We start from the raw sequence: 13,244 nt of genomic DNA on the forward strand, positions 1-13,244 counted from the left end.
CCTGTGGCTGGAGCCTGACTCAGACAGTCACCTGGTTCCCGGGTCGGCGCTGGGGCAGTGCCTGTTTCTGTTAGGCAGGAAAATGGGGGCTGGGAAGACAGGAAATAGTGGGAAGGATCTGTAGGCCCGGGGGGAGAGGGGCATTGACCCAACGTGGCCGGGGAGGGACCGCAGCTAGTGCCTGGGAGGGAGAGTAGGTTTGGGAGTTAGGGCAACTGGGTTCAGATCTTGACTTTTATGAGCTGTGGACCTAGGCCCGGTCACATCATCTCTGGTCCTCCATTTCCTCATCTGTATAATGAAGATGGCACCGCTTCCCTTGGACGGTGGTGGCAGGGCGGGTGAGTGGGTGGGTAATACTGTGCCTGTCGCAGAGATGCTCACCGAACGGCCATTCTGTCCCGCCCCCCCCCCCCCCCAACCGCCACCATCTGCCGTCTGGTGGTGTCCCAGATCTGCCGGCAGGCTCTGAAGTTCCTGACGCAGATCCGGGCCCACCCCTCATCAACCTGCAGCTGGTGAATGCCTCGCTGTACGAGCATGTGGAGCAGATGCGCCTCGTCCGGAGGAGACGGGAGCAGCTGAAGCTTCTGGGGGATTACCTGGGCCTGTGCCGAAGTGGGGCCCTGAAGGAGCTGAGCAAGAGGTGAGCGTCCCGGACACACACACACACACACACACACACACACACACACGCATGCAGCTAGTGCCCGCCCAAGACGCCCCCTTAGGAAAAATGCCAGAGCCGAGCAGAAATCACCTTCCCACTAGGTTGGGGAAATTACCGCAAGCTTTGGGAGTGGTTTTTATTTGTTCATGTATTCATTCATTTACTCGTTCATCTAACAGTTATTTACTGAGAACATACCAAGTGCTCAGCACTGAGCCAGCTTTGTGAGCTCCACACTGAGCAAGGTAGACCCGGTCCTACCCTCTCACAGGGAAGGCAGATGAGTAAGCCTAGAGCTACAACAGCCTGTAGAGCTGCTACAACAGCCTAGAGGGAGCTAGAAGGGAGGCAGGATGCCTGGAAGTACAGAGGTGAGCCCTCTAATCCGGAGTGGAGGAGGGCAGAGCCCGGAAGACTTCCTGGAGGAATGTACATATAAGATGAGCCTTGGAGAATGAGTCAGAGTTAGAAAGGGGAAGACTCAGGAAAGAGTGTTACAGATGGAAGGAACGGTGCGCTCAGGCCCTGAATGAAGGCCCCATACGAGGGAAGAACAGAGAGAGCTCCTGGGCGTGCAAGGAAGGAAGAGGGGCGCTGCCAGGACCCCGCGCTGCTCGGCCACGTGGAGGCCCCCCAGGCAGGCGCACGCGGCGCGCACCCCGAAGTCGGTGCCCGCGCGCGCGCACTCCTCTCCACTGGGCCCGGCAGCCCTTCCCTCCCTCGACACCCAGCAAACAGAGGTTGCGGGGGGGACTGGAACTGAGGGTCCCCAACCACGTTGGAGCAGGAGGGCAGAGTAGGAAAGGATGCGGGGGGAATAAGGGAGACCAAAGGAGGAAGGACTGAGGGTTTTTTGAGGGGGGACCACCTCGCTGTCTCAATTCCTCGGATGAGTGGCCTAGAGCCAGCCAGGCTGGGCCAGCAGGGCGCTGGGAGGCAGTGTCAGCCTGTGGCTTTGCTGGGCTAGAGGTGGGGGCGGGGGCGGGGCGGGGAAGGCCAGGTGGCAGGGGCTGTTTGGAGAAAGGAAGGCTTTCTGGGCCCAAGGGAGGCCAAGTCCGACGCCTGCCCCGGAGCCCGGTGTACTTGATTTGGCTTTTCAAATATGCACTGAGGCGTCGTTCTTGCCTTGAGAGCTGAGTTATTCACACCCACTGGGCCCTGCTGGATAAGAGCACCAGTGAATGCAGGACTGGTAGGGAGAGCCAGCTAGTGCGCTGAGGTTGCACAGAGAGACAGTGACCCCTCGCCGTTTTCTGGGTGTGGAACTTTTAGTCCCCGCGCAGGAGAGGGTGACAGCCTTCTGGTTCCAGGCGGGGACGCAAGGAGCTCCGTTTCTCAGCCTCCCCTTGGGCTGATGGCTCGGAGCCTGGAGCCTGTTTCCGATTCTGTGTCTCCCTCTCTCTCTGCCCCTCCCCCGTTCATGCTCTGTCTCTCTCTGTCCCAAAATAAATAAAAAACGTTGAAAAAACAATTAAAAAAAAAAGCAGCTGTTTATTTGTACCCTTATCTCACTTCCTTTCCTAGACCGCGACCTCTCTTGAGGGCAAGAGGAACCGGTTTCCCCACAGCACACAAGACACGGTTACCACTCATTCATTGGGAGTTTATTGGAAGGATAAATGGGGGGGGGGGGGGGGGGAGTAGTAACCGGACATATTTGACATAGGAGATGCTTGCGCACAAGAGCCCAGCGGAGCGCAAGCTCCAGACCCACAACTGAGCAGCTTACTGGGAAGCAGAGCGAGAACAGCCCCCCCAAGCCTGCCTCCGCTGGGGAATGGCAGGTGTCCACCAGCTCTCCTGCAGCTTTGCTCTGAGGACCTCACGTCCCTACTTCTCCGACTGCCCTTGTCAACGCCTGACTCGATGCCGAAGCCCGCCCCCCTACCCACAACTATGCTTCCTCGTCCCGGATCTGCGGCAGTGCCTCTGACTACTCTTAGCCTTTTTGTCCGGGCCTCTTCTCCGTCGCCCTCCTCTTCTGTCTCCATCACCACCGGCAGGGCGCGCGCCGGGGCAGCCCTGGCCGGCAGGAGGGGGCGGGTCCTGCGACCGGGAGCCGGCAGCCGGAAGCCGGACGGGGGGGGGGCCGTGAGGACGTGTTCCAGGGAAGCCAGGGCCGGACCCGGCGGGGCCGGCGACGTGGAGCCGCTGTACCAGCAAACGCACAAGTGAGGGCCGCGTCGGGGCACGGGCGGGGGCGCAGCCAGGCTGGGCGAGGCCGGCTCCCCTGGCTGGGGCCTCGGGCGCCCGCCAGTGTGGAGGCCGAGTCCTTCCGCCGGGGCGCTGCCGGGGGCGGCTCGGAAGTTCTGTCTCTGGCGGGATGCCCAAGTCGGCGGCGGATGGAGGGTCCGGCCTGATGCGTGGGGACGTTGGGCCGGACGGCTCATGGGATCTTCGAGGCCGCGACTACCTGCTAAGTAGACTAGGTGAAGGGAAAGTCACACTTACAGATGATAAATTGTTTGTCCAGCACCTGCCAACTCACTGCTCTGGGTTGGTAGAGATGGTGGGAGTCAGGGCCCCTACACCTAGTTTACTATTCACTTGGAGAGCCCAGGGACGTCCGAAAAAAATCTAAGGTGTGGCAGGATTGGATGGAGTGTAAAGGAACAATACAAACGGAATCTTCTTTAGTTTAGAAAGAGCCATCATTGAGCTAAGGTCGTCAGAATAAGTTTCATTGTAACTCACAGCTCCTAAATGACGTCGGCCCCAACTCTTGATTGACACTAATCTGTTGTTGCTGCTACACTTTTTTCCCTTTTCTTTTGATTTGGTTTATACCAGAGACCATAATGATGAAGTGTTTGGTTTGAGTGCAAATATAAAACCTACTTTGTAACAGTTTTAAAACGGAGCCCTTTAAAATAGGGAGCCCTATTCTCATATAAAAAGTATAAGAAGGGACGGGTCGCCTGTGTGGCTCAGTCGGTTGGACATCTGACTCTTGATCTCAGCTCACGGCTTGATCTCTGGGTGGGGAGTTCAAGCCCTGCGTTAAGCTTCAAGCTGGGCGTGGAGACGACTTTAGAAAAAAAAATTTTATATCTATATATATGATGGAACTTAAATAATCAGACCTGTGAGTCCATTGGAAAAGGAATGAAATAGAATTATTTTTGTGTTACTAAGAAAGGACAGATCTTTTAGTGTGTCTTTCCCCTGAAGTATTGAACCAGTCCTGGGAGTTCTGGTTCTAGACTTCTTTTTCTGATCTATAAAATGTTAGTTTGGAGCTCATAAACTTTGAGGCTCCTTTCAGCTTCATGATACTGGTGATTGAGTGTCTTAAAAGGAAACACACAATCCTGCGAGCGTCAGCAATTAACTTTTGCAGTTGCAGAAATTAATGATTGAGGCTGAATTGACACAACAGTAACTGAGCATCTTAATTTTACTGGAACTTTGAACCCACTTTGTGGTTATCTCTGGCCATGTCCCTGACAGTACGTTGGAATGAAATCAGTACTTGAAAGTTCTGTATCTTGAAAACTCCTTCTTAACTGCCTGAGCAATGAGTGGGGGAGGGAGGGGAGGTGAAAATCAGAATAAACATTTTATGCTTAAGTAATACTGCATTAGGATGAACTTTATAGATGAATAAGTGGCCAGGCTTCTATTTTTGATATTCAAGTGGTTGTAGAGGTGTCTATATTTGTCCCCTGTATAGTCTAGGATCACTCAGTGCCCTGGACCTTATTATCTCTAGAGATTCTTTGCGGTTTTAATTTTTTAAAAAATATTTATTTTTGAGAATTAGAGTGTGAGTGGGGGAGGGGGAGAGAGAGAGAGAGGGAGCTACAGAGTCCGAAGCAGGCTCTAGGCTCCAGGCTGTCAGCACAGAGCCCAAAGCGGGGCTCGAACCCACGAATCGTGGGATCATGACCTGAGCTGAAGCCGGACACTTAGCCGACTAAGCCACCTAGGTCCCTCTATCCCTAGAGCTTCCGATTCAGTAGGTCTGGAGCACAAGAAGCTCTATTTTTAACAAGCTCTCCAAGTGATTTTGGTGAGCAGCTGGGTGTGAAAACTGTTACCTTATCTGAAGACCAGTTTTTCCCTTTTTTTGATTTTGCCTTCTGGTGAGAGGCTAAATGTAGAAGCGGCAAGGTGGGTGAGGTGAAAATGACCAGATGGTTCCCACTACTTTTAAGTAAAGCAAAAACAACCACAAATGTTTGTATGATGCCGTAAAGGTTACACAGCAATTTCATATTGCATTTGGATCTATGAGCCTTTAAATAGTTGTGATTATTGATTCATGTGTGTACCCTGTTTTATCGGAGACTGAGGCACCAAGGAGTTAAATGGCTTGTTCCTGGTTCCTCAGCCAGTCCATAGTGGGACCAGAACTTGCAACCAGTATCTTTTAACTCTAAAACTGTTCCCTGCTCGTAGGGGTCAGAGGCAGCATGGATACAAAATAGGTGTATATGAAAGGATGAGAGTAGTTCCATGGACTTTAAAAAAGCAATTTCATTTCTACAGACTGGATTTGTTTGTTTGTTTGTTTGTTTGTTTGTTTGTTTGTTTTTAGTCAGCAACAGTGACCTTGTTTTCTTACTATTAGGTCTCTCTGCTTGGTGATGTCATTACCTAAGCCCACCACGGACCCCATGTTGGACAGGGCTAAGACTTCTGGTTTCTAGTGTCCACCTGCCCCCCCCTCCCCCGCCCGCCCCAAGTCCTGCCTGTGCATCACCTGTTCCTTACTGGCTTCAAGTGTGTTGTCTGAATTCCCAGGTCGGTTTAAAACAGACTTGCCACATAGTAGTCCCCCCTATGCCATGCCTGCTTGCTTTGTTGTTTTGCATTTGATTTCCTCCCAGGCATGAAATGTAGAGATTGGAATCATTTTCTTGGCCGTATCTCTTCTAGTTCATTCAGAGCATTCGGAGCTTAGGTGGGAGAAGTCAGTATTGTTTCCCTGCAACTTTAAAGTTTGTCCATTTTGGCTTAGAAAACGGTATAAGCCACCTGAAGGGTGTTTATAGGGTGAGTGTTGCCATCATCTCTCACCCTGTCCTCATAGACTTTAAAAATTGGAGGGGACTGGCAAAATCTTCCATTCCAACTCCCTTTAGTCAGGAAGACCCTTTATAAAACCCGAAGCAGTTCATGTACCCTGTGTTTAAACATGCAGGAGCTCTTTTTCTTCTTCCTTTTTTTCTTTTTTTCTTTTTTTTTAAGTTTAGAGAGAGAATGAACACGAGTTGGGGGGGCGCGCAGAGAGAGGGAGAACCCCAAGCAGGCTCCCAGCTGTCAGCGCAGAGCCCGCCCGACACGGGGCTCGAACCCATGAACCATGAGATCATGACCTGAGCCTACCAAGAGTCGACGCTCAACTGACTGAGCCACCCAGGTGCCCCCCTTCTTCCTTTGCTTGAAGAGAGAGAGTTCATAATTATTCTGGGGTTTTTGTGGGGAGGGGCAGGTTGAGCTGAAAGCTACCCTCTTGAATGGGGCTCTTGGTTCTGGCTCTCCCTTCAGGAGCCGCAGTGGAGAATGAGCCCATTCCTCTGCCTGTATGTCAGCTCTAGGTATTTGAAAAGCACCAGCTGCCCCATTTTAATGGAGGGTTTTTTTTCTCTTTTCTTTTTTCTCTTTTCTTTTTTCTTTTCTTTTCTTTTCTTCTCTTCTCTTCTCTTCTCTTCTCTTCTCTTCTCTTCTTTTCTTTTCCTTTCCTTTCTTTTCTCAGAGGCTTATTATCACTAGCTCTTTTGACCATTCCTCTTCATGACTTGACTTCTAGACTCTTTCCCGATCATCCTCTTCATCCATCTTCCGTCAGGGGAAGTCTTTAATAGGGGCCTTTAACAGACAGCTCCCAGGATGGAATGCCACTTGATATTGTACATTGGGGACTTTTTAAAAAAGTCTTAAGTGGGAATGCTTTTCATCCCTGACAAATTTCATCTTACTATTTTAGCCTAAATGAAAATATTACTATTTGTTTTGTGGTACAACATCCTAACCTAGGCTCATTAGCACAGAGTGATGTGCAAATGTCATCAACGTAAGTTGGTTTGTTAAAAAATCTTGAACAAAACGTAGAGCTGAAGGCAGTCCTGTGGTAGAATGCTGGAAATCTTGGCTAGCATCCCTTGGGTACCATTATTTAGCCTGCCATGAAGCCCTCGTCCTTAAAGTTTAAAGTATTTGTCAATCCATGGGAGAAATGTACTATCTCATTATTTTGACTTTGCATTCTTCTGATTACTAGTCAAGTGGAATAATAGATATAGATATAGATGTAGATATGGATATAGATATAGATACAGATATGTTTGGGTTTTCTTTTCTGTCATTTGCTCTTTGCCCATTTTACAAAAGTGCTTTGACTTTTCCTGTTGATTTGCAGCATTTTTTAATATACTCTAGACATTAGTCCTTTCTTATCTGCCGCGGGTATCTTCCAGTCTCTGCCTGTCTTTTTATTTTTTTAGAGCGTCTTTGGTGTAGACAGGTGTTTTGTTTTAATGTAGTCAAATTGACGAGTCTTGTGGTGTGTGTGGTTTGGGGGACAGTATTGTTTTTTGCCTTGTTTAGGAAATTCTTCTTCAACCTGAAGTCATAGTATGCATTCCTGTATTTTCTCCAGAAAATTTTGAAGCCTTGCCTTTTACATTTGGGCTTTAAACCATCTTGCGTTTCTTTTTGTGTCTGGACTCTATTCTTTGCTCCTGGGTCAGGGTTAGGGTTTGTCTGTCTCCGCACTGCAATGATGTTGTTTTGTTTGGTTTTGTGTTGTTATTATGGCTTTGTCATAAGTCCTCATAGCAGGTGGACCAGGTCATCCCTCTCATACTTGATTCAGAGTTGTCTTGGATACTCTTTGCCCCCTGCCCCCCTCCCTTTTTTCTTCTGTTCCCGTTCCTGTCAACACTGCTAATTTTCACATTTGCTCTATGAAGCTGCCATTGACAACTTACCTCATGGCCTACGTGCAGGCCTTCGGTAAAATCCGAATTGTCTTCCCATCGGCGTCGCCGTGCAGTCCTCTTGCTGTCTCTGTGGTTACCCTGACCCAGATGTTGGTTAACTCAAGCTGTGTTCCTCCATCTACCTCCGTACCTCCACGTGCCCTCATTCTACACTATCAGGACCTATCTTACCGGAGGAGCAGTCTGGTCCCTCCATCTCTAGTGGTGATTTCTAGTTTCCTTTCAGGGCCGTGGGTCTTACCCAGGTGCGCTCAGACTCAGTAGAGCGCTGGCCTTGCTTCTGGTGCCGTGGGTCATGTTTAGAGTCCGCAGGAAAGCCCTGGAAAAGACAAGACAGAGTTGAAACCCAGTTTGGGCTTCTGGCTTGCATTGGTAAATTTGGGTTCACAGAGTGTGGTGCCCATGGTGGAGGCTGGTTGCTGACCTTTCCCTCAAGGGTTGGAGGTGATATAGTTGCTCAGCAGACTGCTTTCCTGTGGCTCTGATGTGAGAGACCGGAAGCACCAGGAGCCCGTTGTTGGGGTAGCATAGGCAGTATTCCAGAACTGATCGCAGACGACTGCTAGGAAGGGCTCTGGGGGTGACCTTGGTCAAGCCCCGAGGAGCCTCCGGAGAGCACGCTAGGGCCCGCCACCTGAGACCACGCTGGCGAGCCAGGGTACGGTGTCGCATTTCCCAATGAGGTGGCACTCGCCTGGGATTGCCAGGGAAAGGCCTTTACCGGACGGGACATCCCCGTCTTTCAGGACCTTCCTCTGATAGTTTTCTCGCACTGATCGCCTCATCCCTTCTCCCCTCCGACCCCTACTCGCTTCCGGGCAGGCCCACCTGCTTGTAATCCACGTGCCTTTTTGCCGATCCTTTTCTTCATCTCTTCCCTCATCAGGTCAAGCTTCCGTCTTCAGAGTGCTCTTTAGAACTCACTTGACGCCACCGGGTTCCGCCAGCTTTTACTCTTATTTTCTTACGTTTCCTTGGCACCACGCCACTGCGCGGAGCCCCTCGGCTTCCTTTTTGTTTACACTTACATGTAGTGATGTTCCCCTAAATCTTCTTGGGACTTGTCATGTCTCTCTGGCCTGTTGTTCCTAATTACATTGTTTCTCAAGGACAAGGATTATATCTTTCTTGCCCTTTGACTCTCCCTAGTACAGACCAGCGCTCAGCACATCGGGTCAAAGAACAGAGAGTGGGATTGGCTGGGTCCGGATTGAGGTTTATCACTTGCTGTGTGACCTTGAACAAGTTACATAACCTTTCTGGGCTTCGGTTGTCTTATTTATAAAACGAAGATGATAATGGTCCTTTCCGCATAGGGTTATTGACTTTGCAGAATGTCTCCGATGTGGCAGGCACTTAGTAAGCGCCGCCTGTTAGTGTTACAAAGTAAGTTAGTGTTCTTATTAATATTCATGGTAAAATATTAGAAACCGGGCCAAAACATGTGGCCTCAAGTGCCACTTAACAAAGTTTACAGTTCAGTGATGCTGTCGATTTAAATCAGTTACACGTTGGCATCAGAAAGTTTGTCTTTCCTGACCGAAGCACTGTCGATGACTCCTGTCTCACTCATTTCCTCTCTCTTCCTTGGATAGGCAGGTCCACGAGATCCAGTCTCACGTGGGACGCCTGGAGACCGCGGACACGCAGTCTCTGCACTGTGAGTAATTAACTATGGAGAGCAGAGTCCTTTCTCCCGATGACACGATGCTAATGGGCTGGGTTTCCTGACCGCCTTGCTGCCTCAGGGGCTTAATGATTCCATGCCGAAGGAGTTCTGTTGTTAGGGGTGGACAGAAAAACCCTCTGGCAAAGCCTCTGACTTCTCTCATTGCGCCCCGTGGAATCCCACAGGCCTTATCCCCCATTACCCCTCAACTCACCCTGACAGGGCCCTGTGGGAATGGACCTCCTCTCCTCTGTCTTAATCTAATTACCGAGCCCTGGGAGGAATGTACTCCGTACAAACTCAGAGATGTTTAACTGGAATTGGTCATTTCTTCTGAGCTGAGAACGGTGGCTTTTTAGGAGGATTATTCAGAAACGAATAGCAACATTAATTAGTGTAGTTCCCACACTGTGGTTTCATTTGAGAAGAGTGCTGCTTTCTGTTTTACAGTTTTCTGTTGGCCAGAAAAGGTCCTTTCTCTGAGCTGGCCACAACAGATGCCACTGGTTGCCCACACGTTGCTGAAGCCACCCGTTCACCTCCCCACCTGGCTGTCCTCATGCCCTTTTCTGTTTGCTCATGCCTCCTTTTCGGAGCATCGAAAGCATCTCTTTTCTGGGTTCTGTGCCCCACCCTGTTCTAATCTAGAGTGCATATGTTAGCTGCTGCAGGTTGGCCTAGGAGGGTCACATTGCTTCTTTACTGTCGTGTCTTTATTGGGCAAGAAGCAATCTGGGTACCTTTTTTTTTGGTTAATGTTTGTTTGTTTGTTTGTTTGTTTGTTTGTTTATTTATTTATTTATTTGAGAGAGAGAGAGAGCACACAAGCAGGGGAGGGGCAGAGAGAGAGGGGGAGAGAGAGAGAGAGAGAGAGAATCCCAAACAGGCTCTGAGCTGTCAGAGACCCTGGTGTGGGGCTCGATCCCACGAACCGTGAGACCGCAACCTGTGCTGCAATCAGCAGTCGGGCACAGTCGGATGCTTAACCGACTGAGCCACCCAGACGCCCCCCTGGGTGCCCTTTTTGTACGCGGTTTAGTTCCTATCCATCTGCTTTGTTTGCCTTCCCAGCAGTCTCACTGTCACATGATTAGAAATGGAAAAGAGGCCATGTTGACTGTTTATCAAGAGGGATAAGGAAAATGACTGTATTTATCATATCTTTACCTCTGTGGATTCTTTCCTGGGCCTTTCCTAGTGATATTCAGTCTATTTTGGGGATTCCAGCATCAGCCTGCCCGTCCTTATGGAAAGCCTCAAGGGAGCTCTTCCCTGTGTTTCACACACTAATCTTCCCCTTTGTGCTTTTTTTTCTTTTAACCTCATTACTGTAGGGAATTCAATTGGCAGCCTTCTTACTAGATATTTCTAACTCGTATCTGAGAATAATCTCAAAGGAAAAGAGACCTCATTCTGTTTCAGAAGATACTGCATTTTGCTTAAAATATTTTATTTGGACAACCCAAATATTCATTGTATTTTCTAAAGGCAGGAAATATATTTCTACAGACTTATCTGTAGCTTTTTAAACAATTGGCATTGCTATGACATTAACAGCTACATGTATATATGCGTGTGTGTGTTTAGAGCGACATTTACAGAATCCGTATCACTTGAATTTTTTTCCATTATTCAGTACGATATGCGTTTTTCTCCTTTTCGAATGGGTTTCTTTGAATTTATTGGATATGGAAAAAGACATGTTTATTGTATCATTCTAATTTAAGCTGTCTCTTTTCCAGCAATTACTCTTTTTTTCTCTTTTGTGCAGTAGTAGAAAACGAAATCCAAGCAAGCATTGACCAGATATTCAGCCATCTAGAACGTCTGGAGATTCTGTCCAGCAAGGAGCCCCCGAACAAAAGACAGAATGCCAAACTGTGAGTGTTGTGACGCCTCTTGTCCAGGGGAGGCTGTCAGATATTCTGAAAATCCATTTACACATTGAAAAACTGAGACTCTGTGAAGATGGAGTCCCTCTAAAGGGCACGGTTTCGTTTCAATGATATTTCCTGAAAATAAAAAGCCTGTGAGGTTAGGGGCTCAGAAGCCTGTGTCTCCTTACATTGGGTCATTTTGAAATTTTGCCTCCAATACCGTTTTTCTGGCCAGACCCGTGGCCTTACTTGAAGCCTCCAGCAGCCAGGGAGGTGTGCACTGCCCTCTGGTTCCTGCTGCATTCTTGGATTGAGATGAAATCTTGCCCTTAATCACTTCAGTCAGCCGATTTATAATGAAATAACTGATCTAACATTTGATACTCCGCCATGAAATTCAAATGAAAACCCTCACCACCTCCAGCCCAGCCCCTGCTCCCAAAAGTTCTTATGAAACTTTGTTGTTGCTTTACTCGAAAGGTGCCCTTGGGCTCCTTCTTGAAAAGCGATATAATCCATGGCAGGTCAGGGAGAGGTCGTTGAGCCTGCTTCCTGTCACCTGTTCCCTGTCATGCATCCAGAATCAGAGACCAGCAGATGCTTAAGTGAAGCTGTTGGGATCTCTTGTGCTACAACCGTACTTTAACCACAGGCCGCTTCTTTGTTTTCAACATCAGTGATCAAAATCAGATCATTTTGGTGGGGACAGCATGCAGTGGTGTAGGGAGAAGTAAGGAAGCATCTTTCTTGAATACGAAGGCTGGCCGCTCAGAATGTGCGGCCCTGGGTTTCTGGAATGTAATCTCTGTCTCCATCAATTCCAGTCGTGTTGACCAGTTAAAGTGTGATGTCCAGCACCTGCAGACTTCTCTCAGAAACTTCCAGCATCGGCGATACGCCAGGGAGCAGCAGGAGAGACAGCGAGAGGAACTTCTGTCTCGAACCTTCACCACTAACGTAAGCCAGGCTCCTGGTTGGGGGGCGGGAGGGGGTGGGGGGGCAGTGTCTACAGGCACTCGGCAGCTCGTCGCCACTGAAACTCGGGTCCTGGAGCTTCATCTTTGTAGGGGGTGTCCGCAGCCGATGGACTGGAAGTAACAGTGGGCTTTGTGCCTTGCCACAGACACTAGACCTAGACAGGGAACCTCCTTCTCTAACACGAAAACCCGAAGTGGAAGCAGTTAAAGTGAAGGAGTGGGCAGGGGTGAAAATGACCTGGGTTTGACTGAGAGGTGGAAGTTCCCATGGTGGAAACGGTTTCTGATCAGGTAGAGACAGATGATGAGAACGGAAACCATTTGTCACGAGGGGCAGCATTTCAAAGCTGCCTGCAGGCACTTGCCACCGTGCTGTGTATGTGTGTGGTTCCCGTGTCAGATGCCTTAAAATGTTTTTGCCCCAAATCTGAGCAGCAATTTGGAGGAATTTGTTAACAGGTCTTTTGTTTTGGATGGATTGCTTGACTTGAGCCTGTTCGAAAGTGGCCTGGTTGGTGTGCATGTTTGGTTTTTGGGAGACCCTTGCCCCTGCCCCTCGGTCTTAATAGGATCCATTCCTGCACATGGCTGTTGATGGCTAGAGGACACACTGGCCTTTTTCAGGTCCCTTATAATGTATTTCCACCAAGTGAGGTGGGTTTTGGGTTGTTTTGTTTTAACAGAGAGGTTCATTTTCTAAAGAGGTCTTAGCTCTCTAAGCCTGCCCTCAGAATTCAAATCAGCCCACGTTTCACAGATGCTTAAGTCTCTCTGCTGTGTCCACACTTGCGGCAAATTTCCCCGAGTGTTTCAGAATGTGCCTGTGTAGTTTCTGCTTCTCTAGAGTAAGCAGTCAAGTAACACTGATTAACAATTCAGAAGTGTGATGAGGACGTGTTGGAGGCATAGTGGTAGGCGCAGCTGTCTGTCTTCCTTCCTTCCTTCCTTCCTTCCTTCCTTCCTTCCTTCCTTCCTTCCTTCCTTTCGGTAGTTTCAAGTTTTCATAGCTGCCTTTCAAAAGTGTAATGAACTCTACAACATGCCAAAAGGTGTGTGGGCTTTTGATCACTATGGCATTGGGTACTCAGACCTCTTTTAGGTCAG

The 13,244-nt window shown here is 49.0% G+C and overlaps 1 pseudogene; it reads left to right on the top strand.

Annotated features, from left to right (window-relative positions):
- LOC147571497 (pleckstrin homology domain-containing family M member 1-like) overlaps positions 1-13,244 on the top strand; it is a 56,627-nt pseudogene that overhangs the window by 27,711 nt on the left and 15,672 nt on the right.

Source organism: Puma concolor, unplaced genomic scaffold (genome assembly GCF_028749965.1).
Source record: "Puma concolor isolate L17-30 unplaced genomic scaffold, mPumCon1.1.hap2 unalloc_scaffold_24, whole genome shotgun sequence".
Lineage (NCBI taxonomy): Eukaryota > Metazoa > Chordata > Mammalia > Carnivora > Felidae > Puma > Puma concolor.